This window comes from Salmo salar, chromosome 17 (assembly GCF_965601325.2).
Source record: "Salmo salar chromosome 17, fSalSal1, whole genome shotgun sequence".
Lineage (NCBI taxonomy): Eukaryota > Metazoa > Chordata > Actinopteri > Salmoniformes > Salmonidae > Salmo > Salmo salar.
The window spans coordinates 55,630,412-55,652,442 of record NC_138307.1 but is presented as its reverse complement, the minus strand read 5'-3'; the positions used below and the strand labels follow the sequence as shown (position 1 = coordinate 55,652,442).

The 22,031-nt window shown below is 44.8% G+C and overlaps 1 protein-coding gene across 4 annotated transcripts in view; it reads left to right on the top strand.

Moving 5' to 3' along the window:
• Positions 1 to 22,031, top strand: part of LOC106576174 (uncharacterized) — a 45,042-nt gene that overhangs the window by 1,167 nt on the left and 21,844 nt on the right. The window lies entirely within an intron of this gene.

The following is a 22,031-nucleotide window of genomic DNA, read 5'->3' as shown; positions in this document are numbered from 1 at the left end:
TGTGTGTGTGCTTATCACACAATCATGTGTGTGTTGTTTGTGTGCCTGTGTGTGTGTATTACATACCAATGACTCCATGGATGTGTACACATAATGTTGTGTTCGTGAGTGTGTGAGCCATAAAGGCTCTGCCAGTGTATGTGTGTGTGTGTCTGTGTGTTTGTGTTAGCCAGTCAGCGAGGCCTGTGTTTACCAGAACAGACGGATTAGCAGAGAGGCTTCATCTCAGAGGGATGGAGAGACAGCCTGCCAGCCTTCCATAGTGACACTACTCAGGGACATCATCCAGCAGAGACTGTAAGCTAGCTGGATCACAGAGCTCTGTGAATATTACATTCATAAACTCTTAATATTATTTAAATATTTAAATATTGGATTTACACATCCAAATATAAATGCTGATGCTGGGTAAATAGTCAATCATCAGAACAATGGGAATTCTGTATACATTCTTTCAACTTTCAGATCCCCAGGGGTTTTCCTGGCATTAAACATCATGTTGTTTTGTTTGAATTGGACATTCAGCCTATGTATTTGTAATGTAACCTATGACCTCTGTGTGAATCCTTTATCAAATCAAATCACTTTATTTGTCACATGCGCTGAATACAACAAGTGTAGACCTTACCGTGAAATACTAACTTACAAGCCCTTAACCCAACAGTGCAGTTCAAGAAGAGTTAAGAAAATATTGTCCAAGTAGACTAAAATAAAAAGTAACACAATAAGAATAACAATAGCGAGGCTATATACAGGGGGCACCGGTACTGAGTCAGTGTGCGGGGGTACAGGTTAGTTGAGGTAATTTGTACATGTAGGTGGGGGTGAAGTGACTATGCATAGATAATAAACAGCGAGAAGCAGCAGTGTACAAAAGGGAGGGGGGGTCAACGTAAATTGTCCGGTGGCGAATGTATTAATTGTTCAGCAGTCTTATGGCTTGGGGGTAGAATCTGTTGAGGAGCCTTTTGGTCCTAGACTTGGCGATCCGGTACCGCTTGCCATGCGGTAGCAGAGAAAACAGTCTATAACTTGGGTTACTGGAGTCTCTGACAATTTTATGGGCTTTCCTCTGACACCACCTATTGTATAGGTCCTGGATGGCAGGAAGCTTGGCCCCAGTGATGTATTGGGCTGTACGCACTACCCTCTGTAGCGCCTTGCAGTCAGATGCCGAGCAGTTGCCATACCAGGCGGTGATGCAACCGGTCAGGATGCTCTCAATGGTGCAGCTGTAGAACCTTTTGAGGATCTTGGGACCCATGCCAAATCTTTTCAGTCTCCTGAGGGGGAAAAGGTTTTGTTGAGCCCTCTTCTTGGCCACGCAGTCGTGGGTGAACAGGGAATACAGGAGGGGACTAAGTACATACCCCTGAGGGGCCCCAGTGTTAAGGATCAGCTCGGCAGACGTGTTGTTGCCTACTCTTACCACCTGGTGGCGGCCCGTCAGGAAGTCCAGAATCCAGTTGCAGAGGGAGATGTTTAGTCCCAGAGTCCTTAGCTTATTGATGAGCTTCATGGGCACTATGGTGTTGAACGCTGAGCTGTAGTCAATGAACAGAATTCTCAAATAGGTGTTAATTCTGTCCAGGCGAGAATGGGCAGTGTGGAGTGCGATTGAGCTTGCGTCATCTGTGGATCTGTTTGGGCGGTATGCGAATTGGAGTGGGTCTAGGGTGTCCAGGAGGATGCTGTTGATGTGAGCCATGACCAGCATTTCAAAGCACTTCATGGCTACCGACGTGAGTACCACGGGGTGGTAATCATTTAGGCAGGTTACCTTCGCTTCCTTGGGCACAGGGACTATGGTGGTCTGCTTGAAACATGTAGGTATTACAGACTCGGTCAGGGAGAGGTTGAAAATGTCAGTGAAGACACTTGACAGTTGGTCCGCGGATGCTTTGAGTACACATCCTGGTAATCCGTCTGGCCCAGCGGCTTTGTGAATGTTGACCTGTTTAAAGGTTTTGTTCACATTGGCTACCGAGAGCGTTATCACACAGTCATCCAGAACAGCTGGTGCTGTCATGTATGCTTCAGTGTTGCTTGCCTCAAAACGAACATACAAGGCATTTAGCTTGACTGGTAAGCTCGCGTCTGGGTTTCCCTTTGTAATCCGTAATAGTTTCCAATAGTTTTTGCTTGTAAGCAGGAATCAGGAGGATAGAATTATGGTCAGATTTGCCAAATGGAGGGCGAGGGAGAGCTTTGTATGCATCTCTGTGTGTGGAGTAAAGGTGGTCTAGGATTTTTTTTCTCTGGTTGCACATGTGACATGCTGGTAAAAATTTGGTAAAACGGATTTAAGTTTGCCTGCATTAATGTCCCCGGCCACTAGGAGCGCCGCTTCTGGGTGAGCATTTTCTTCTTTGCTTATGGGCTTATAGAGTTGGTTGAGAGCGGTCTTAGTGCCAGCTTCATTCTGTGGTGGTAAATAGAAGGCTACGAATAATATAGATGAGAACTCTCTTGGTAGATAGTGTGGTCTACAGCTTATCATAAGGTACTCTACCTCAGGCGAGCAATACCTTGAGTCTTCTTTAATATTAGACATCACGCACCAGCTGTCAAATAGACACACACCCCCACCCCTCTTCTTACCAGAGGTAGCGTTTCTGTTCTGCCGGTGCATGGAATATCCCGCTAGTTCTATATTGTCCGTATCGTCGTTCAGCCACTTCTCGGTGAAACATAAGATGTTACAGTTTTTGATGTCCCATTGGTAGGATAATCTTAATCGTAGGTCACACATTTTATTTTCCAATGATTGTGCATTGGCAAGAAGAACGGATGGCAGGGAGTTTACTCGCTCGCCTACGGATTCTCAGATTCCCCTTTTCCTGCATATTTTCTTCACACAAAATGCATGGATCTGGGCCTGTTCCAGTGAAAGCAGGATATCCTTCTCGTCGGAATTGTTCAAGGAAAAAGTTTCTTCCAGTCCGCGGTGAGTAATCGCTGTTCTGATATCCAGGAGTTATTTTCGGCCATAAGAGACGGTAGCAGCAACATTATGTACACAATAAGGAAAAAAAGAAGTTACGCAAAAAAAAAGAACAAAATAGCACAATTGGTTGGGAGAATGTAAAACGTCAGCCATGTTCCTCGGGGTCATCTTCTAAAAAAACTTGCTTTATGATAACTAGCCTATGTATAGTGTATGACTGACCATTGGTCCATAGGTTAAGTTTGGCCATTGAGCCAATTACTACAAGCTATATGCAGACGCAATAGTTGGAGTGTTGCAATGTTTTTTTGTTACAAAAGGGGCGGCTCCTTGTAATACACTCCGGCATTCAACATACTTTTTAACTACCTGAAAAGTTTTGTCGCTTGGTTTCTTGATCTGATCTATATGCTACATAGGCTATTCATCAAAGTAGCCTATTTTGCATTTAACCTCAAGCGTCCCACCTACTCAACAGCCAGTTGAATCCTGTGGCGCGTTATTCAAATACCTTAGATATGATATTACTTCAATTTTTCAAAAATATGACTATTTTACACCATTTTAAAGATAAGACTCTCGTTAATCTAACCACACTGTCCGATTTCAAAAAGGCTTTACAACGAAAGCAAAACATTAGATTATGTCAGCAGAGTACCCAGCCAGAAATAATCAGACACCCATTTTTCAAGCTAGCATATAATGTCACATAAACCCAAACCACAGCTAAATGTAGCACTAACCTTTGATGATCTTCATCAGATGACAACCCTAGGACATTATGTTATACAATACATGCATGTTTTGTTCAATCAAGTTCATATTTATATCAAAAACCAGCTTTTTACATTAGCATGTGACTAGCATGTGACTAGCATTCCCACCGAACACTGCCGGTGAATTTACTAAATTACTCACGATAAACATTCACAAAAAGCATAACAATTATTTTAAGAATTATAGATACAGAACTCCTCTATGCACTCGATATGTCCGATTTTAAAATAGCTTTTCGGTGAAAGCACATTTTGCAATATTCTCAGTAGATAGCCCGGCATCACAGGGCTAGCTATTTAGACACCCAGCAAGTTTAGCACTCATAAAAGTCAGATTTACTATAAGAAAAATGTTATTACCTTTGTTGTCTTCGTCAGAATGCACTCCCAGGACTTCTACTTCAATAACAAATGTTGGTTTGGTCCAAAATAATCCATCGTTATATCCAAACAGCGGCGTTTTGTTCGTGCATTCTAGACACTATCCTAAAGGGTAAATAAGGGTGGCGAGCATGGCGCAATTTGTGACAAAAGAATCCGAAATATTCCATTACCGTACTTCGAAGCATGTCAACCGCTGTTTAAAATAAATTTTTATGCCATTTTTCTCATAAAAAAGCGATAATATTCCGACCGGGAATCTGCATTTAGATAAACAGACACAGGAAAAGAAAGCATTCGGTCGAAGCGGGCACGCGCCTAAGCCCATAGTACTCTGAGTGGCCACTTGCCAAAAGCGATAAAGTGTTTCAGCCAGAGCCTGCCTCGATATCGTTCAACTTTTTCCCGGGCTCTGAGACCCTATGGAAGCCGTAGGAAGTGTCACGTTATTGCACAGATCCTGAGTCTTCAATAAAAAGAACCAAGATGAAACACTACTTCTCAGACAGGCCACTTCCTGCTTGAAATCTTCTCAGGTTTTGGCCTGCCATAGGAGTTCTGTTATACTCACAGACACCATTCAAACAGTTTTAGAAACTTTAGGGTGTTTTCTATCCAAAGCCAATAATTATATGCATATTCTAGTTACTGGGCAGGAGTAGTAACCAGATTAAATCGGGTACGTTTTTTATCCAGCCGTGTCAATACTGCCCCCTAACAGGTTAAAACCAAATATTATAAAAATTATAAATCTGATTATTTCACATAGAGATGTGGGAAGCTTAAAAGGCTAGCTAGCTCGCTATGTTTTTAGCAAGGCTAAAGCCAGCTAGCCAGGCTGCCACCTAGCTACTACTAGCAAGGAAAGGCGACTCTTCCTTGCCTTCACAAAATGTTAAGACACAAATAAAAAAACGTTGAAGTGTAAATGGGAGAGGGACCGGCGAGGATATCATGTTACTAAAAGGTATCCGCTACTCCAAAAATCCCACTCCACCCACGTCCACCCACACACACCACACACACACACACACACACCACACACACACACACACACACACATGTACGTAGATCAACGGAGTGAAGCTTGTAGTAACATTAATTTTAGCCATGGTCTAATCACATGTATGGTTCCTTATGTTAATTAGCCAAGACATACTATATTTGAGGTGAGAGTGTGAGTTGTGCAGTGGGTGGTTAAAGCAGGTACAATGTTGTAGGAGAGACGGTGTTGTAGTTTTAACAGGTGTAGGTGAGACGGTGTTGTAGTTTTAACAGGTCTAGGTGGGACGGTGTTGTAGTTTTAACAGGTCTAGGTGAGACGGTGTTGTAGTTTTAACAGGTCTAGGTGAGACGGTGTTGTAGTTTTAACAGGTCTAGGTGGGACGGTGTTGTAGTTTTAACAGGTCTAGGTGGGACAGTGTTGTAGTTTTAACAGGTGTAGGTGAGACGGTGTTGTAGTTTTAACAGGTGTAGGAGAGACAGTGTTGTAGTTTTAACAGGTGTAGGTGAGCCGGTGTTGTAGTTTTAACAGGTATAGGAGAGACAGTGTTGTAGTTTTAAAAGGTGCAGGTGAGACGGTGTTGTAGTTTTAACAGGTGTAGGCAGTGTTAATTTTTGCACTCTTTTTTTTAGATTTAGTCTAATCTTAGATATTTTTACATTCGAGAATGTTTTGCAACTGAATGTGGTTCTGGTACCAGAGCCACGTTGCAGATTGAAAATACAATGAATAGAACTGATGTTATTCCTTATTCAACATGTCAGAGAGGCATGTTTGTTCTACATACAGTAGCATATTTCTATTAGAATTTTCCAAAACGTTACGTCCCAGGTTGTTAGCTATAGCTGGTGTAGTTGTTGTAGCCTAAACAAATGATTGAAGGTTCAGTCCGGAAGTAGTCGAGTTTTAGAACAGCCAGCAATATGCTTTATGACTGTAAAAAGCGGCCCACCAATGCACAATAGAAAGAAAAAGGTAGAGCTGGTATATGGGCCATGTCTTTTAAACGGTAAAGGCTAGAATCAAGCTGTTTTCTCTGAGGAAAAGAGGGAGACTTGGTTACGGTGGCTGCAGAACCTGGCTATGAAATGCAGTGGGGAAAGTGGGAGGGTTGAACGAGACCACACTTTCAAAGACGGCCTACTTTTATATACTAGAGGGAGAGAAAAACATAACTGACTGTTGTTTTACTATTAAACTCAATGCTGCTATTGTTTTTCATATAGTAAAGAAGCTTCTTTCTTAACCAGGCAAAAGGTAGCTAACTGGAAGACTGCCGGTGACTGGTTAGCCACGGGGAAGCAAGACAGTCGGCTTCACGATGTGTATAATCGGAGCCACTCATCGCTTGCTCCTCTGCAGCTCACCAGCTGATGTAGGCTGTGTGTGCTGGGTGTGGCGTGTCCTTTAGACTGCTGAACACAACTGCTCTGTGCATCTGTGCTGCTAATATTCAGGGTGCTTATCACTGAAAAGCTCTCAATCTCACCTAAGAACTCGTATCCAGTCCATTTAGTAGTCAGATTTAAGTCACAGAGATAACTGAAATGAAAAATAATTTTAGTTTAGTTATAGTCTTGTCAGTTTCGTCTGAAAAATAGGTGTTTGACAAAAATTGTAGTCACTATTCTCGTTGATGAAATTAACACTGGGTGTAGGTGCGACAGAGTTTAACGGGTAGATGTGAGACAGTATTGTAGTTACAGTATGTACAGGTGAGTTTGGGTTAGCCACAGCTGTCTGAGTTGAGTTAGCCAAAGCTGCTCTGGCAGAGTGGATGGGGCTAGTTAGCTGTTGTAGCTGTGAGTTAGCCATAGCTGGTCTAGTTAATTGGGTTTGGTAGCTAGTCTGAAGGACTTGAGCTAGGTACAGCTTGAGCTAGGTATCAGCTATACCCAGATGAAATAGAGAGTCCCGGGAGTTCTCTCTGTAAAATGCTGTCTCTGATCAAAGCCAAAGTCCGTTGTGATCTTCAGAGCTGCTTTGTGATGGCTCGGAGTGTGTAAGCTTATGCTGTGTGGTTCATTCTCTGTGTGTGTGCGTGTGTGTGTGTGTGTGTGTGTGTGTGTGTGTGTGTGGTTCATTCTCTGTGTGTCTGTGTGTGGTTCATTCTGTGTGTGTGTGCTGATGGCCCAGTTTATTCTGCTACAGAAATGACTACAGTGTTTCTCCACTCTCACTACAAAGAACTGACAAACACACAGCATCTCTCTCTCTCTCCCACCTCATCTGATTTGACTGACAAATCACCCAAAGATGTTACTTCCTGCACAGATGGCCTCTAAGGAATTTGATAGAGAGGTAGAGGATAAATGGAGACACTGGTAGAAGGACGGAGAAGGTTTCCACCCACTGCATCTCAATCTCCTTTGATCTGACTGCGACATTCTAGAACACCTCGTCCATGTTGTGTCAGTGACTCCCCTGTCCTTTAGCTCTGCTGTGCTGGTGTCCCCCCGATATGCCTTTGAAGAACCACTGACTCCCATAGCTCTTCCTTCCCTCAATACCCACTGGTTTCACCAATTCCCGTCTCTACTTGTCCACCCCCAGCAGCTGCACCCCTCCTCTCTCTCTCTTCACATATCCCATGTATAGCACCCACAGAGCCCAGCGCATGCCAACCTCATCCTCCCACCATCACGCCTCCATGGCCCACTAACACACTACTCTACTGCAGTCTCTCTCTCTCTCTCTCACACACACACACACACACACACACACACACACACACACACACACACACACACACACACACACACACACACACACACACACACACACACACACACACACACCACACACACACACACACACACACACACACACACACACACACACAGGGAGACAGCTGCAGCCATAGTTCTGCTTCTGCATCCTCCTATTAGAGCCTGTCTTCTCCCCTCTGTCATCTGTAATTGGATGTGACTGGCGATGAAACATTCAGGATCGTGACCCATTGCCTGGGGTTACCCTCTCTGTCTATATCTCCAGCAAAAATAAGGCCTCTTGAGCCTTCCCTCCCTTCCTGCCAGTAACCTCCCCCCCCCCCCCCATGTCCTCCTCCTGTACTACCTCAACTCTTCAACCCATCCTCGCTTAGTACACAGAGCTAATTGTAGGAGTGTGTCTGTAACAGAGGTCAACCAAAAGTACAGTCATGAGAGCTGATCTAGTTACAGTATAACCTTCTTTAAACTCAGTGTTTACTCTCTCTCTCTCTCTCTGGTGTGTGTGGGCTGGGCTGCTGTCTAACAGGATAATTATCAGTGTAGCTGAGTACTGAACTCCTACACTGTCTCTGTATTACGACCCATTTAAAGGCAATATCTGTCAAACTAACAGTTCATCACTATACCCTCATCTAGTCACTAGAAGTCTGACTGGAACAGGTCTGTAGACTGTGAATTTACTTCTGCTGCTTTGAGACAATTCTGGAAATGGTTTGAGGTCTGTGGATATGTATCCTGGCTGGCAATCGCTATGAAATATCCTGTTTCGAATGACAATCTGCGTCCCAAATGGCACCTTGTTCCCTATATAGTGCACTTCTTTTGACCAGAGCTCTATGGTCTATGTAAAGTAGTGAACTACAGTATATAGGGAATAGTAAGGGGCAGCAGGTAGCCTAGTGGTTAGAGCGTTGGGCCAGTAACACAAAAGGTTGCTGGATCGAATCCCCGAGCTGACAAGGTAAAAATCTATTGTTCTGTCCCTGAACAGCAGTTAACCCAATGTTCCCCTGGCGCCATGGATGCCAAGGCAGTCCCCCACACCTCTCTCATTCAGAGGGGTTGGGTTAAATGCGGAAGACACATTTCAGTTGAAGGCATTCAGTTGTACAACTAACTAGGTATCCCCCTTTCCCCTAGTGCCATTTGGGATGCTATCTAATGTTAGCTAACTGCACTAACTCAGCAGTTTCAGGTAAACTAGCTAATCCATTGTGATTTAATTATAATGTCAATACTAGATACAGTGGTTAGCTAGCTTGGAGGATGTATTTAATGTTTTGTGCACTGCGTCTGTGCACTTAGCTAGCTACCCATGATGTGTGACTGGCTCATCCGTGGATGTACAGAGAAAATGCACTCTTTTTTCTGATTGGTTCAAAGTCACTAATGAGCATTGTAATTCTACAAGTTGAATCTGTAGGTTCGTCGCTACCAAGTCGGCACGCAGCAGGTAACGCTTTTGTCTAGCAAGAGAAGGAAGGGCCTCCCACTGTGATAAGTACATATCGGCAATGAGATTCTTGGTGTGTTTCCTGCTTTAGAAGTAAGCTATGTTATCAGACTAGTAGCCTTCTGTGTTACAGTATAGACTTAGTGAGAAGTGTGTGTCTGTGTTAGGCTGTGTGTGAAGTGGTGTTTTGGTCTGGATGCTGAGAAGTGTGTGTCTGTGTTAGGCTGTGTGTGAAGTGGTGTTTTGGTCTGGGTGCTGAGAAGTGTGTGTCTGTGTTAGGCTGTGTGTGAAGTGGTGTTTTGGTCTGGATGCTGAGAAGTGTGTGTCTGTGTTAGGCTGTGTGTGAAGTGGTGTTTTGGTCTGGGTGCTGAGAAGTGTGTGTCTGTGTTAGGCTGTGTGTGAAGTGGTGTTTTGGTCTGGATGCTGAGAAGTGTGTGTCTGTGTTAGGCTGTGTGTGAAGTGGTGTTTTGGTCTGGGTGCTGAGAAGTGTGTGTCTGTGTTAGGCTGTGTGTATGCAGGTGGCACATGGGCACAGGGTTGGGTGTATTATTTGTCACTCTAATCAGTTGGCCTACTGAATACAATATAACTGTGATATATTACAACCTAACAGTTACTAATTGGTAAATAGTAACCCTTCTTTTTGTTCGTTATTATGGAATCCCAATTATATGTACTTTGTTACCATCCCTGGTATGTATGTGTGCACGCACACACATGGATGGCACCTTCCTCGACAATATATGTTAACAATATGAACACCTTACTTTAAATGAATGAGCTTAACATGCTGTAATTATTACATTCTGTACAGGCTTATTATCAAATGAAGTATCTAATTAGCATAAAATAGTATAAAAGTTGTATTCTAATTTCAGAAATTGTTACGTACTCTCAGTTTTGCATAAAGCATGAAAATGTGTTAATAATATGATCACCCTACCTTAAATGATTGGGCTTAAATTACTGTAATTATGTATTCTGTACTGCCTAATGTGTATATAAAGTGTATAAGAATCCAGACCGGTGATTTGGTGCCATTATTGACCAGGGATTAACATTGACCTGTCTGTGACCTTTTTCAATCACTTGAAAATAAGATCTTAGTAATGGTGAGTCCTATCCTCATGAAATAGAGTGTTCTGTGTTCCTGAGAAGCTTCTAACACCAGAACTAAAGTTTAACACCGTACTGTAAAACAATACAGCCTACTACAAGAAAAAACCCAGTCTGAACTGCTTGTCTGGAGAGTACCACACAAAGGTGGGAACACACACACAATGCAAACAATTGGAGCACAGGTAACTTTGGAGACAATGGGGCATTGCCATGTGGCCATTCGTCTCCAAAGTTAAAAACGCACATGTATCCACATTTTAACAACAAACAATATAAAACTACTATAATTGTTTATATCCAATATTAGCTATAACCTAAATCACTGGAACTGAGCATGGGCCCTAGACTGTTAACTTAGCTACTGTATCCCAAACACAACAAAGCAGACCACAATTACATAAAACAAAATACATGGCTAGTCAGCTACTGAAACCAGCTAACGTTAGCTTAGCTAGCTATTCATGCATGTTTTTACTGACCGATCCATCTGTTCTCCCGAGCCAGATCACTTCCCGTCGAGTCATATTCAATCTCACTTTCTCTTTCAATCTCCTCAAAAACATTTTTTTTGTGGCCATTTGTTATGCTTAAAGCACTTGCACTTGTCCAAGCTGCAATAGCTCTTTTCCTTCCTCCTTGTGAGGTTGTAAATCCCATCAAGGTCATCTGCATATCCCTGGCAAGCTACTCATTAGCTACACGCCTGTCTAGGTTTCATTTTATCCACCCACCAGTGTAATGACATGAACACAGCACTAGTGAAACACAAAGTATTTTTTTCCACGCAATGACCAGTGGGTTTCCATCCAACCTTTGGCTAGAGCGCACGTACCAATACCACATTCACTATATAACGCAACATTTTGTTTGACAAAGCCATCAGTAGAGTGGAAAATGCAATGGAAACCTATTTAACTTGTAGTTTTTATTCAGTACATGGGAATTTAATTGTAAAAGTTTTTTTGTTTGTGCACTAAGTCATCACGCACAGCCTTTTATCTGCAACAAGTCAATTTGATGAAAACACATCTCTGGTGGGAAAATGCGCATTTTGTTTTTATGCCCAAAAATAATTATTTGCATGAAAATTTGTCGCCAATTGGACGGAAACCTAGCTAATGATAGAAAGGGTGGACATTAGATGTGGTCCTACTTTTGCGGAGAACATTGACAACAAGTTACATTTGTTTGTGACAATGTTATAGTTGTTGCTGAAAACAAAATGTGAAATAAACTTGGTGGTTCGATGGTAAGATTCCCTAAAAAACACGCCATTTCAGTACAGGTACCACTGGAAGTGACTTTTTCATAGCAGATTAGAACTTTCGCAGCATGTTAGGAGAATTACATAACAGGTTAGGACAGTTAAGGTTAGGGAAAGGGTAAGGGTTAGCGAAAATGCTCTCCTAACCTGCTACGAAAAGTCCCGTCCGGTTATAGCGGTATTGAAGATGCGTGTTTTTAGGGAGTCCTGTTCAATGGTAGTAGGTCACAGTAGGACAATTAAGAGCTTTTTTTTTTACATGTAGAGTTTTAGCATTCAGCAGATATAAAAGTTGTTCATAATTTATTTGTTTTTGTTTCTCTATACCAGCCATACTCAATAGGCAGACCGTGGTCTAAACCCGGACCCAGAAAGGGATCAATACGGACCTCAGGTCCTGATCTCAGTTGTGCTTTCAATTTAATGCTGTTGAGAGTTGTATTAGTAGAATTCACAAGGTGGAATTTTGAAATTTGGTAGTGCATGGGCAGATTTCCTCTTGTTATGTCATTCAGTGACATACCTTAGAGAGCTATTTATATCCTGTCAGGAATTTCCAGTTGATCAACTACCAGCCCATATAAGCTAGGTAGGTATGTAAGGCTAACTAACCAGCTATCTAACTGTTGTAGTTACCATGGCCAGATTATGTGCCCATGGGGGCCTCAACCAACAGGAGGCCCCCATTGATTTTGTTGTGTCACTCAGGTACACAGTCTTCCCTGTGGCTCAGTTGGTAGAGCATGGTGTTTGCAACGCCAGCATGGTGTGTGCAACGCCAGGGTTGTGGGTTCGATTCCCACGGGGGGCCAGTACAAAAAAAACAAAAAAAAATTGTGAAATGAAATGTATGCATTCACTACTGTAAGTCACTCTGGATAAGAGCGTCTGCTAAATGGCTAAAATGTAAATGTAATATATATATATACAAAAGTATGTGGACACCCTGTTGCTAACAGGTGTATAAAATCGAGCACACAGCCATGCAATCTCCATAGACAAACATTGGCAGCTGATTGGCCTTACTGAAGAGCTTAGTGACATTCAACGTGGCACTGTCATGGGATGCCACCTTTCCAACAAGTCAGTTCGTCAAATTTCTACACGGCCAGAGCTGCCCTGGTCAACTGTAAGTGCCGTTATTGTAAAGTGGAAATGGCTAGGAGGAACAACGGCTCAGCCGAGAAGTGTCAGGCCACACAAGCTCATAGGACGGGACCACCAAGTGCTGAAGTGCGTAGCGTGTAAAAATTGTCTGTCCTTAGTTGCAACACTCACTACCGAGTTTCAAACTGCCTCTGGAAGCAATGTAAGCACAAGAACTGTTTGTTGGGAGCTTCATGAAATGGGTTTCCATGGCTGAGCCCCCGCACACAAGCCTAAGATCACCATACGCAACGCCAAGCTTTGGCTGGAGTGGTGTAAAGGTCGCTGCCATTGGACTCTGGACCAGTGGAAACGCGTTCTCTGGAGGGATGAATCATGCTTCACCATCTGGCAGTCCGACGGACGAAGAATACAACCTGCCCCAATGCATAGTGCCAACTGTAAAGTTTGGTGGAGGAGGGATAATGGTCAGGGGCTGTTTTTCATGATTCGGGCTAAGCCTCTTAGTTCCAGTGAAGGGAAATCTTAACGCTACAATGACATTCTAGATGATTCTGTGCTTCCAACTTTGTGGCAACAGTTTGGGGATGGCCCTTTCTTGTTTCAGCATGACAATGCCTTTGTGCACAAAGCGAGGTCCGTACAGAAATGGTTTGTTGAGATTGGTGTGGAAGAACTTGACTGGCCTGCACAGAGCCTTGACCTCAACTCCATCGAACACCTTTGAGATGAATTGGAACGCCGACTGCGGGCCAAGCCTAATTGCCCTACTTGCCCAGCTTTAAAACTGCAGCATTTTCTATACCAACAAGAGGGGTGTGAACAGTTTGGGGTCGCATTGGATCGCTTGGTGGGGGTTTGTTGCTACGCCGATAAATTACAATATCCGTCCGGACCTTCTCGAATAGTATTTGAGTACCCCTGCTCTATACTAACCAGACAGCAGCCATCTCCAAAAGGGCTTGTGGGTGTGGACTGCCCATGTATGGTCGTATAAAAAAAAAATATATATTCTAACAGGTGTGTGTGTGTGTGTGTGTGTGTGTGTGTGTGTGTGTGTGTGTGTGTGTGTGTGTGTGTGTCAATCCTTATGAAAGATCTTGGCTGACATAACCTACATATTTGTCTCGGTGAGAATGTGAATTTATAACGTGGCTAGATTCCTGTCATGGTTTCTCTTCTGAATGGGATTTTTTGTCCTTGAGGGAGCGACGTCAATACAAAAGATGGATGGGCTCATTGGAATGGGGGAATGCGAGTTAAGTGAGGATTCTGCACATAACTGTAGTTTAAGGTGTGTGTGTGTGTGTTTTCTCCAAATGGGACCATGAGACTGTTCCCAATAAGACTGCATTGTGTCTATGCGGTGCTACTAGACATTGACAGTGTGTGTAGGACTTGAGTGTGTGGGATGTCATCTTTGTGTATGTGAGTGTGAGGGGGCTGATACCTTAGTGTGTTCGTAGAGGATTAGGATATGAATGATAGAGGAGAGAGAGGGAGCGAGAGTCAAATCGATAACATTATGTCCCAATGCCCTTCGTCCTCCATTTTCATCATCCTACAGTATATCATATCCCCTTCTGCTCTGGGCCTGTGTGTAGTCAGGTTAGTCATATGGATTTTATAAGCCCTCGCTCTGTGTGTGTTTGTGTGTGTGTGAGAGATTGTGTGTGTGTGTGTTCATAATCTAGTAAATCACAGAGACAGGGGTGCTCTGATAGGAGATATTTTCCTCATATTGATCTCTCTTCCCTCATACAGAAGGAAAACATATTGAATTGGGTTTATAAACGGGTAAACATTAATACTGGTGATTAGTCTAGTCTGGTTTAGGCTTTGATTTATGTCCTCTCGACTTTTCCTACTCTTTGACTCTGTTCATTCCATTTTACGCCTATCTTCTCTTGCCTATCTTCTCTTGCCTATCTTCACTCTCGTCTATCTTCTCTTACCTATCTTCTCTCTCCAATCTTCTCTCCTCTGCTTCATCCTTTTTTCCTCTAAAATTGTCATCAGTCTTTCTCTCCCTTTAACTGTTTCGCTCTTTTTTTCTCATCTTGCGTTCATTCTCTCTCATCACCTTGCTGGCTTCATCTTCTCTCTCCATCTCATATGAAATACTCATTACAGCTCTATCAAACATTAATTAAAAATACCACTGCCACAGTGATGACGTCTGATCTGGCCAGAGAGAAAGAAAGGGAAGATGCTGAGAGGTAGAGAACCAGAGGAGATGAGGCATGGAGGAAGTGAAGGAGAGAGAGATGTTAAATGTCTTCACAGAACTGATGCAGGCCTATTGATATTCCAGCACTGCTCTCCTCTGGCCTACGATCTACTGCCTTTTCTCATCAAGGCTGGTGTGTGTGTGTGTGTGTGTGTGTGTGTGTGTGTGTGTGTGTGTGTGTGTGTGTGTGTGTGTGTGTGTGTGTGTGTGTGTGTGTGTGTGTGTGTGTGTGTGTGTGTGTGTGTGTGTGTGTGTGTGTGTGTGTGTGTGTGTGTGTGTGTGTGTGTGTGCTCCAAGAAGGCGTAACAGTCAGACGTCGTGTATGAATCCTGGCTTAGGAAGGCCACCACAAATCCTGAAATTTCCATCCCCAACTACAACATTTTCCAACAAGATAGAACTGCCTTCAGGGGGCGGAGTTGCAATCTACTGTAGAGATAGCCTGCAGAGTTCTGTCATACTATCCAGGTCTGTGCCCAAACAATTCGAGCTTCTATTTTAAAAAATACACCTTTCCAGCAACAAATCTCTCACCATTGTCACTTGTTATAGACCCCCCTCAGCCCCCAGCTGTGCCCTGGACACCATATGTGAATTGATTGCCCCCCATCTATCTTCAGAGTTCAAACTGTTAGGTGACCTAAACTGGGATATGCTTAACACCCCGGCCGTCCTACAATCTAAGCTAGATGCCCTCAATCTCACACAAATTATCAAGGAACCAACCAGGTACAACCCCAAATCCGTAACCCTCTAAATACACCTCTGCTGTCTTCAACCAGGATCTCAGCAATCCCTGCCTCATTGCCTGCATCTGTAATGGGTCCGCGGTCAAACGACCATTCCTCATCACAGTCAAACGCTCCCTAAAACACTTCAGCGAGCAGGCCTTTCTAATCGACCTGGCCCAGGTATCCTGGAAGGATATTGACCTCATCCTTCAGTAGAGGATGCCTGGTTGCTTCCCTCACCATCTTAAATAAGCATGCCCCGTTCAAAAAATGTAGAACTAAGAACAGATATAGCCCTTGATTCACCTCCGACTTGACTGCCCTTGACCAGCACAAAAACATCCTGTGGCATTCTTTATTAGCATCGAATAGCCCCCGCGATATGCAACTTTCAGGGAAGTCAGAAACCAATATACATAGTCAGTTAGGAAAGCTAAGGCTAGCTTTTTCAAAGAGAAATTTGCATCCTGTAGCACAAATTCCCAAAAGTATTTGGACACTGTCAAGTCCATGGAGAATAAGAGCACCTCCTCCCAGCTGCCCACTGCACTGAGGCTAGGAAACACTGTCACCACAGATAAATATAAGATAATCGATAATTTCAACAAGCATTTTTCTACGGCTGACAATGCTTTCCACCTGGCTACCCCTACCCCGGCCAAATGAAATGGCTAGCTAGTTAGCGGTGGTGCACGCTAATCGTTTTTCAATCGGTGACGTCACTCGCTCTGAGACCTTGAAGTAGTTGTTCCCCTTGCTCTGCAAGGGCCGCAGCTTTTGTGGAGCGATAGGTAACGATGCTTCGAGGGTGTCTGTTGTCGATGTGTGCAGAGGGTCCCTGGTTCGAGCCCAGGTAGGGGCGAGGAGAGGTACGGAAGCTATACTGTTACATTGGTGCCGTGACCCAGATCACTGGTTGCTGCGGAAAAGGAGGAGGTTGAAAGGGGGGTGAGTGTAACCGATGTGGAATGGCTAGCTAGTTAGCGGTGGTGCACGCTAATAGCGTTTCAATCGGTGACGTCATTCGCTCTGAGACCTTGAAGTAGTTGTTCCCCTTGTTCTGCAAGGGCCGTGGCTTTTGTGGAGCGATGGGTAATGATGCTTCGTGGGTGGCTGTTGTTGATGTGTGCAGAGGGTCCCTGGTTCGAGCCCAGGTAGGGATGAGGAGAGGGACGGAAGCTATACTGTTACACGTACAAGGCAATCAGTAGTCAATTATCTCAATTATCTCAGAAAAGTGTGACTTGATTGAGACAGTATATGTAGTTTTGGGATTCAGTATAGTTTTGACATTTTTAAATGTTTTACTACATTTTTACATAATGCATAAACATTTCAAAAGCCTAGAAACAGGTGTGAAGACCAAGAAAGGCCTCAAACTAAATAAAAAAGCTAAAGAGTTGGGCCTATGGGAACATGTAAGCGGGAATTGGCTTAAAGAACCGTTACAGGAAGTTACAGGAACCACATAAAGCCAGGGGTTAGGGGGAAACATATTAAAGCATGACCCTCATGTTCAAATAATGAGAGAAAAATAAATACTGGGATGATATAATATATACTGTCTCGATCAAGTAACACTTTTCTGAGATAATTGATTACTGATGTGCCTCCTGGCGCTTTTATTGCTGTTGTGCAACATGTCTGATTGCATTGGCGCACGTTTCCTATATTCGGCCTCTGTCGTGTGTTTTTGTATGCTCGGATGAAGGTCTGAAGACTGAAAGCTCGGCCTAATAAATTGAAAATGATGCATTGATCATGAGTGTATGGAGATTCCTTTTCATTTCACTGTGTCAGCTGTGCCACAGAGCAGTGTTATCTGTTTCTCTTTCTCTCTAGGTGTGTGTATGTTCGTGTGTGTGGTGTGTGTGTTTGTTTGCGTGAGTGCTCCTGAGGGGATGTGTGTACTGTGTAGACAGTGTGTTGACGGTACTTGTCAGGAGTGATCAGGTCTGTGGAGAGGTAATGTGTCTGGTCATTACTGCCTTTGTCAGGGAGAGGCAGAAAGAGAAAGATGCTGAAGAAAGAGAGATGAACAGATTATTAGAGAGGGCGAAAGAGACAGAAATGCAAAAATAGCAAGCAAGAGAGACTTACAGATGTATAGATTAGGAAAAAGGACTGAAAACGTATCTATCTTTAATTCACCTTACCTTAATCCATCAGAAGACTGTCTAGACTGCCACCCCCTGCCATGGCGTGGCAGGGGGTGTTTGTTTTGTGTGTTTCGGTGTTTTTGGGTTTAGGTTCTATGTTCTCTATTTCTATGTTTATATCTAGTTTTCTATTTCATTGTTGGGTTTTTGGCAATGACCTCCAATTAGAGGCAGCTGGTTGTCGTTGTCTCTAGCGGGGATTGGAGCAGCGAGGGGAAGTATGGACGTGGTAGGCAGAACAACGTTTCTGGGAGAGAAAATTAATGGAGCTACATGAGGCCCAGCCTCCAGTGATGATCCATGGCCCGAAGCTTGTAGGGATGATCCATGGCATGAAGCCTCCAGTGATAATCCATGGCCCGGTGCGGCCAATAAGGGCTCCGCAGCGTTGCCGGGCGAGAGTTGGCCGGCAGCCAGGAAGAAGTGTGCCGGCACAACGGATTCCATAAGGCACACGGGGAGTTTGGCAGAGTCAGAGTGGAGACCTGAGCCAACTCCCGTGCTTATTATGGGGAGCGACGGATCAAGCAAGCACCTTGTTACGCAGAAATGTGCACGGTGTCAACCATACACACGCACAGTCCGGTGCGGCCAATAAGGGCTCCGCAGCGTTGCCGGGCGAGAGTTGGTCGGCAGCCAGGAAGAAGTGTGCCGGCACAACGGATCTGGTCTCCAGTGCGTCTCCTCAGCCCAGTTTACCTTGCGCCTGCTCTACGCACGGCAGCCTTCATTCCCCAGCACAGCCCAGTTCGCCCTGTGCCAGCGCTCCGCCCGTGCCGGGCTACAGTGACCATCCAGCCAGGATGGGTTGTGCAGGCCGTGCGCTCCAGACCTCCAGTGCGCCTCCAAGACCCAGTGTACCCTGTGTCTGCTCCGCGCACTCTACCTCCAGTGCGCCACCATAGCCCGGTAAGGCCGGTGCCTGCTGTGAGCACGCGGTCCGAAGTACGTCTCCCCAGTCCGGTGAGACCAGTTCCAGTGCCCCGAAGGAAGCCTCTAATGATGGTCAATGGTCCGATGTCTCCAGCGATAATCCATGGCATGAAGCCTCCAGTGATGATCCATGGCCCGGAGCCTGTAGTGTTAATCCATGGCACGAAGCCTCCAGTGATGATCCATGGCCCGGAGCCCGTAGGGATGATCCAAGGCACAAAGCCTCCAGTGATGATCCATGGCCCGAAGCTTGTAGGGATGATCCATGGCATGAAGCCTCCAGTGATAACCCATGGCCCGGAGCCTCCAGTGATGATCCATGGCACAAAGCCTCCAGTGATTATCCATGACGCGGAACCAGTAATGATGACCCATGGCACGGAGCCTGCAGCGAAGGTCCCCAGTCCGGAATCTACAGAGACGCTCCTCAGCCCTGAGCCTCCAGCGACGCTCCTCAGCCCTGAGCCTCCAGCGACGCTCCTCAGCCCTGAGCCTCCAGCGACGCTCCTCAGCCCGGAGTCTCCAGCGATGCCGCGCAGCCCAGAGTCTTCTGAACGGGAGCTACGCCCAGAGCCAGAGCCACCTCCGTAGTGGGAGGATTGGGAAGGTGGGGTGTAGCACAGGGACCGTCGTTGATGGTGGCCACCGTCCCTTCCTTCCCTTTAAGTTTGGGGTTGTTTTTGTGGGGTTTTTGTTTTTGAGGTACTGTCACGTCCTGACCAGTAAAAGGGGTTATTTGTCATTGTAGTTTGGTCAGGGCGTGGCAGGGAGTGTTTGTTTTGTGTGTTTCGGTGTTTTTAGGGTTTAGGTTCTATGTTCTCTATTTCTATGTTTATATCTAGTTTTCTATTTCTATGTTGGCTTTTTGGCAATGACTTCCAATTAGAGGCAGCTGGTTGGTGTTGTCTCTAATTGGAGGCCATATTTAGTTGGGGTTTGTTTCACTTGTGTTTTGTGTGTGGTTATTTTCTGTATATTTTCTGTATAGTCTGGGAGCCTTATGGAACTGTTTTCGTCATTTGTTTATTTTGTTTAAGTGTTTTCTTTAAATAAATTAAGAAGATGAGCACTTTACCCACTGCGCCTTACGACGCCCATGACATAGACATGCTGGAGGGGGTCATAGTTTGTCTCCCCCCAACCCAGCGACCCATATCCCAGCAGTCTATTTTAGCCTGGGCTGTCACTAATATTTATTGACAGGAACACCATGCTTACCCTTCACTCCTATTGACTTTCTATTGATAGTCTGATTCTAAATGTTACCCTTATAGTGCCATTTAGTATAGTGCACTGGTCAAAAGTAGTGTACTACTGTTACTGTCTATAAGGAATAGGGTGCCATTTCAGCCGCAGCCACAGTGGTGTAACTTTCTATACATATCCGTCTTTTAGAGGAGGCTGTAACACTGCCTGTTTATTTCCAGTGAGTGAGAGATTGCACACACACTAACCTGCAGTACATCACTCTTTATACAGGCTAAGAGAGCTGCCCTGCGTGCCTTTGTAAAAAAGGTGCCGCTTCAAGGCAGGCTAATTTACTGCTAGATTAAGTCAATTTATGTTGGGTTGAATTCCTCTGTATCAGGGCAATTTACAGTATATTGGAGAGGGTGTTGGAGTGGTCAGAACAGAAAAAGAGAAAGTCACGTCTTTTTTTATTGCTTTACTTTGAGTGGAATTAGGTTGGAACCAAAGCACTAAGTGACAGATGGTGTCTTGGTGCTATTCAGACAGAAGTGAATTGTAGCTGAATCGTCAGCTTCACACACCAGCGGACAGTGACTTCAGGTGTCTGCATGCTAAGGAGGCTGTAGGCTGTGTTTGTATGTGCGTGTGTGCTGGAATCCTAGCCTTTGGTAACTCTGTATGTCTCAAACTCTGATTGGTGTCGTGGTTTTTACTGCTCTTTTGCATTCATGTCCCTTATAGTCACCCGTCGTCCCTATCCCGGGTTAGGAGATTACATTACTCCTGCTCTGACTCCCAGTTATTGTTTCAGTAGCTAATTTACATATCATACCTGTAAGATTGCTCTAGTTCTGTTTCCCTGCGTACCCTGCAATAAAAATGGGCTGTTGCCATAAACCCATAGTTGATATAACAGTGCGGTGATGGGATCAAGTGTGTAAAACTGCAGTCTCCTCATGTGTATTCTAAAGGGGGTGTGTCTCTTTGACTGCATAAATCAGCTGCTTTGTGTGTGATAGGATGCGTATGTGTAGCATACTGTATGTGTGCTATGTGAAAAGGTGTGTGTTTGCAGAGAAGAGTGTGTGGCCATGGTTACCAAGGTGCTGTTTTCTGACGCAGTGTCGAGGTATGACTCATTCTGCCATCGCAGCCCCCCCCCCCCCCCCCATCCCCTCACCTCCAAACCACCAGCCACTGTGATTGTCCCGTCGTCATGTGGACACAAAGAGGGACAGGTCTGCGATTATGAGTGGTGGGAGGGAGGGGGGGTAATTATTTACGGGTACAGTTGTGCAGAAGGAAGATAATTGTGGTTATGGTTGTTATTTGGGCTCTGGACTTCGTCCTCTGTTCTAACTGTGGCTTCTCAGTCAGACAGAAGAGAGAGACACGTCTAGCTCATCTTGTCAAGAGCATTTCGATGTCAAACCCTGTCTTTAGAATGAGTATTGTGTTTCTGTGAGAGAGAGCTAAAGAGGGAGCGATGACAGAGCGAGAGAGACGGGAGAGAGAGGCAAAGAGAGATGATATGGAAAGAGAGAGGGAGAACAGAGCAAGAGAAGGTTGGGCGAGGAAGAAGGAGTAGCGAAAGAGATGGAGAGAGGATAGAGAGAGGGGCGAGAGGGAAGGATCAGACAGCGATGATGAGTGATTATTGAATGATCCCTGTGACAGTGATGCTGTTGTAGCAGGGGCATCATTGGTTGCCTGCCAGCAGCCCTGACCAATCAGTCAGTCCTGTGGCAGACCAGAAGGATGTTGGTGCGCAGAGTTGATTACAGAGAGAAGGAAGGAGGGGAGGAGGAAGGGGAGGAGGAGGAAGAGGGGAGGGAACAGCTTAAATGACCTTGAAAATGGCGCTTAACCATATTTGCGATGGCCTGTTGTAAGGCCCGAATTGTGCTGACATAGATATGACATAACATCTAACAACCACATAACCTGACCAGATCCCACATGACAATCTCTTCATGCCTTTCCTTCACCACGTCAGGCCTTTCTC